The sequence below is a fragment of the Nelumbo lutea genome, chromosome 4 (assembly GCF_056320005.1).
Source record: "Nelumbo lutea isolate HS-2025 chromosome 4, American lotus-T2T, whole genome shotgun sequence".
NCBI classification, from domain to species: Eukaryota; Viridiplantae; Streptophyta; class Magnoliopsida; order Proteales; family Nelumbonaceae; genus Nelumbo; species Nelumbo lutea.
In genome coordinates, this window is record NC_142687.1 from 73240551 (window position 1) to 73246550 (window position 6000).

Below are 6000 nucleotides of genomic sequence, written 5' to 3' on the forward strand. Positions count from 1 at the left end.
GTAAGTAGAAGGCTGAGTGGAGGAGAAGTCACACTCTACTTGGGGACTACTACAAATGTTGCAGTCACAGCCATAGGAACCATGGAGTTAATTTTTAGAGAAGGTACAATTGTACTGAAAGATTGTCTTCATGTACAAAATTTAAGGAGAAATTTGATTTCTATCTCAAAACTATGTGCAAATGGTTATTCTGTGTTCCAGAGTAATACATTTACAATTAAAAGAAATAATAGATTCATCACATATGGGGAAATGGAGAATAGTCTCTATGTTCTGCATCCTTCTCTAAATACTAACATAACTCAAACTACATTGGCTGAAATCCCCAAGAAGAGATCCCGTGATACAGTTAATCCCACATGTCTGTGGGATTACTGACTTGGCTACATTGGTGTTGACTGAATCACATGGTTGGTAAAGGATGGTCCTTTGGATTTTCTAACTATAGAAAATCTTCCCACCTGTGAGCCTTGCCTACAAGGCAAGATGATGAAATGGCCATTTAACGGTAAGCCTAAAAGATGTATAGGCACATTTGACCTAATACATACTGATGTATGTGGTCCCCTGAGTGGTAGGGCACGAAATCAACACGTGTATTTCATCACCTTCACAGATGATTTCTCACGATATGGTTACGTATACATAATGAGACACAAGTTTGAATCCTTTGAAAAGTTCAAAGAGTTTAGACAAGAGGTTGAGAAACAGCTATATAGAGAAATTAAGGCCCATCGATCAGATCGAGGTGGCGAATATCTCTGATGAATTCATGGACTACTTAAAGGACAATGGGATAGTATCACAATTAGCTCCACCTGCTACACCACAACTTAACGGTGTTTCAGAGAGGAGGAATAGGACCTTATTGGATATGGTCTAATCACTTCTCATACACTCAGAGTTACCCACTAACTTTTGGGGTTATGCATTAGAGACTGCGATTTACGTGCTGAATTGGGTTCCAATCAAATCGATTCCAAAGACTCCATAAGAACTTTGGACCGGAAAGAAACCAAGTGTCAGACACTTGAAGATTTGGGGTTGTCCAGCGCACGTTAAAAGAATGAGTGTAGACAAATTGGAATCCAGGACTAGTCGTTGCCTATTTGTAGGCTACCCAAAAGGCTCTATAGGTTACCTATTCTATGACCCAAGTGAGCAGAAAGTGTTTTGCAGTCAAAATGCACAATTCTTGGAAATCGATTACATCCTGGACACCCATCGTCAGGAAATTGTTCTTGATGAGGAGAGTTCAGGAGCAGTGGGAAATGTCCCACAAGTTCTAGGTAGTGACCAACATAGAAGATCCACTCGGGTATCCAGGCCACCAGTCCGTTTTGGTTATGGCTAGGATAGTTACCTAGTGGAAACCTTAACTAGTGAGGAGGATCCCATGACTTACGCGAAAGATATGCTGGATATAGATTCCCAAAAGTGGGTGGAGGCCATGAGAGCAGAGATGGACTCAATGGAGACCAATGGAGTCTGAGACCTTTAAAGCAATTGGTTGCAAGTGGATTTACAAGAGGAAGAAGGGCTCCGATGGTAGGGTTGAGACCTTTAAAGCTCGTTTGGTGGTGAAAGGGTACACTCAGAAAGAGGGCATTGATTATGAGGAAACCTTTTCGCCTGTGGCCATGCTTAAATCCATTAGGATCCTGCTAGCTATAGCAGCATACCATGATTATGAGATTTGGCAGATGGATGACAAAACTGCATTCCTGAAAGGAGATGTTACCGAAGATATCTATATCCAGCAACTGCAAGGCTTTATTGCTGCAAGTCAGGAAAACATGGTATGTAAACTCAATATATCCATTTATGGACTTAAGCAAACTTCTAGAAGTTGGAACACCCGTTTTTACTCTGCTGTCAAATCGTTTGGCTTTGAGCAAAATCCAGATGAACCTTGTGTCTACAGGAAGTAAAATGGAGATAAGGTTACTTTCTTTGTTCTGTATGTAGATGGCATTCTACTCATTGGGAGTGATGTAGGAATGTAGACTACGGTGAAAGTATAGCTTTCACAGCAATTGTCCATGAAAGATCTTGGAGAAGCCTCCTATATACTGGGGCTTCGACTCTATAAGGAGAGATCAAAGCGGATAATAGGATTATCCCAATCTGCTTACATTGACAAAACAGTCAAAAGATACAACATAGAAATCTCTAAGAAAGGAAATGTTCCTTTCAGTCACGGAGTACCTCTCCCCAAGAAAATGTCTCCCAACACTTTTGAGGAGATTGATGTCATGAAAGGCGTTCCCAATGCCTCTGCCTTAGGGAGCATCATGTATGCCATGCTGTGCACTCATCCTGACATTGCTCAGGTAGTGAATGTATTAAGCAGATTTTAGGCCAACCTAGGGCAGGGGCACTGGACTGCTGTGAAAAACATACTTAATTACCTCCGAATGACAAAAGTGTTTTGTCTAGTATTCGATGGTAGCTCACTACAGATCCAAGGGTATACAGATGTCGATTTCCAGCTGCATCCAGATGATCGAAAGTCTACATTTGGATATGTTTTCATGATAGGATCGTGTGCAATTTGTTGGAAAAGCAACAAATAGGGGTCCACTACAAAATCCACGGCCGAGGCCGAGTACAATGCCGCAAGTGAGGCTGCCAAAGAAGCCGTGTGGATGAAGAAGTCCGTTCATGAGTTAGGAGTAGTTTCATCCACCACATCACCCATCCCATTATTGTGTGACAACAATGGAGCTATTGCTCAGGCTAAGGAGCCTCGAGTCCACTTAAAGTCAAAGCACATCGAGAGGAAGTACCATGTACTGCAGGAGATTGTTGGTAGAGGGGATGTCTTGATTTAGAAGGTAGCATTAGCGGAAAATGTAGCAGACCCATTGACAAAGCCACTATCACAGAAAGTGTTTGAGAAACATGTGGAAAGCATGGGACTCCGGCTAGTACCTGATTGGACCTAAGTGCAAGTGGGAGCTGTTAGATAGTTTTGTATGCCCTTACCTTCAATCAAAATGATGTACTTTATGAGTTTATTGTAAATGAATAAAAGTGCATATTTGATTCATGTTCCCTTGGTATGCTTTTGTGTAATACCCTTAAACTGGACACTTAATGACACTCATGTTAGTTTAGAATGTTCACAGCTAGTGGGTCAGTCTGGGGAGACCTATCCTGACAGGGCTAACACTGTGGTTCCACCAAGTCGGTTGGGGTGGCCTGTCTCAGTTGCCAGGGTGAGACCCTAGGCACATACAGTGTAGGATTTATTAAATCTTTGAAGAAGACCAGATTTCCAGTATTGCCCTGGACCATGGAGATTGATGGGTAAAACTGAAAAGTTACACCCGACCCCTAGACTCGATTATGATACTGCACTAGGTGTCGGATTGGACTGTTTTTGATATACCACTTAGTCGGATCCTTAGTGGAGGTCAAAACCTGGGTATGTTGGGACAGTTTGAGATTTCATCTGAGTGGGTGATCATAGTGACGGGATCAGCCCCTTTGTCGGACAAAGGTAATGATCGGGGATGCACTCTCTCTGTTGGAAACCAAGACTGCCTACAGCTAATTTCAATCATTGAGATTTGTTTTGCAAAATATATTTTATATAAGATATGAAAGTATATATGTTATGGTTTTGAAATGATTTGCAAAAGGTTTTAATTCACAGGATCCATATAAGGAGAGAGTACAACAATGTTCCTTGCAGCCGAGGGAGATGTCCTCTCTTGTCGGGCAGTGTATGATCATTATGGGTTGAGAGGTTAAGTGTAAGACCATTGAGGATAATACCTGATGGACTAATCTTACATCTGCCCACAGTCCCTGGGTGTTACATGGTGGTTTGGCCCAGGGACCACTTAGGGTAAGTGTTGGGCCCATAGAGACCATGAGATGGTTTTCATGGGGTGCACCATCCATAATAGTGTATTCGGCCAGGCTTTGTAACAAAGGTTGGGCCGAAACCATGTGGCTGATGTGTAGATTAATGTTTGGGTCCCACACCATACAAGGAAGCCCAACTTGGCAGTAGTTTGGAAAGCCAAGTGAATACATAACCTTAAATGGGCCTTAAGCCCATTTCAAACTGAGCTCATTTGACTAGTGACTTAAAGGGGTGAATTCTGAGATGGATCATGCAGTCCATGTTTTTCAAAAATAGAATAAGGCATTAAATTTATACTAGCACCTAAATCACATAAGGCTTTTTCAAATTCAGAATTCCCTATGGTGCAAGGTATAGAAAAACTCCCTGGATCCTTATGCTTTGGGAGCAATTTCTTTTGAAGAATGGCTGAACATTCTTTGTTTAGTTTTACCATCTCAGCATCCTCCCACTTTCTTTTGTTGGACATTACCTCTTTCAGGAATTTGGCATACTTTGGCATCTATGACAAAACATCAAGAAGAGGAAAGTTAATATGAATCTTTTTGAAAACTTCTAAAAATTTTTCAAATTACTTATCTACTTTAGCCTTCAAGACTCTTCTTGGGTAGGGAATAGGAAGTTTACTTTCATGTAAATTCAGTTTAGGGGTGCTTCCCTCATTCTCCTTTTGTAGATCGGCCGATTCATCTTCCTTGTCATCTTCTTGAGCTTCGCCGATTGTCTTCCCGCTTCTTAAGGCTATGGCATTCACATGCTCTTTGGGATTCTTTTCTATGTTGCTGGGTAGCCTTCCCTCTTTCCTTTTTGACAACATGCTTACAATCTGCCCCACTTGAACCTCTAAGTTTTTAATTGATGTTTCTTGGCTTTGGAACCTTGCTTCAGTGGCACTAATGAACTTAGAGATCATTTTCTTTAGATTGTTCTTTTTTTCTTGTGGGGGCGGCTGTGGTTGGAAACCCAAGGGTGCCTTTTGCTGATTGTTACTCCATGAGAAGTTCGGGTGATTCCTCCGCCCTAGGTTGTATGTATTGGAGTATGGGTTGAAGTTTGTCCAGCCAGCATGAGAGAAAAAATTCACATTCTTATGGGAAAAAAATGACTATTTAATTGACAATCAGAATTAGTATGTCCTATTTGACCACATAAATTGCATGAGATGCTAGATTGTGTATTAATGGCTGCAATATTAAAAGCATCAAACTTCTTATTCAGACTAGCAAGTTGCATAGATATGGCTGCAAGGGAATCGATATGGTGTACTCCCCTCTGATTGGTTCGATCATTGCTCCACTGGTAGTTGTTTGACACCATCTCCTCTATTAGGTCATAAGCTTCCTCCGGTGTTTTCCTCATGATCGTACTGTTGGATAGTTTTGTATGCCCTTAGCTTCAATCAGAATGATGTACTTTATGAGTTTACTGTAAATTAATAAAAGTGCATATTTGATTCATATTCCCTTGGTATGTTTCTGTGTAATACCCTTAAACTGGACACTTAATGAGACTCGTGTTAGTTCAGAATGTTCACAGCTAGTGGGTCGGTCTGGGGAGACCTATCCTGATAAGGCTAACACTGTTGTGCCACCAAGTCGGTTGGGGTGGCTTGTCTCAGCTGCCAAGGTGAGACCCTAGGCACATTGATGAGACTAAAAAGAACCCTATTTTTGTCCCCAAATTTTCATCTTTTTACATCACTTTAGCACTTAAATGAACTCATTACTCTTGTATTTCAATTCAGTGCAATAAAGAAGGCAATTGGAAGAAAAACTCCATTGCCCGCTGCTATATCATTGCCTCCTTGGACAATCCAATTCAGAGGCAGTTTGATCAGATCGAACTTGCCAATGACGTATAGGATAGTCTCAAGACAATGTACAAAGAGCAGAATCGTTCTACTCGGCATAAGGTCATGAAACAGTTCATGACCGCGCAGATGTCCAAGAGCCAACAAGTTCATGACCATTGTCTCTGGATTATGGGTTATATCAACGAACTAGAGTCTCTTGGATCTGGGCTAGATCTGGTAACACATATCGATGCTATTCTCAACTCTTTACCTCCATCCTTTAATTCATTCATCATGAACTACAACATGAACAAGCCGAACGTCAGCTTGC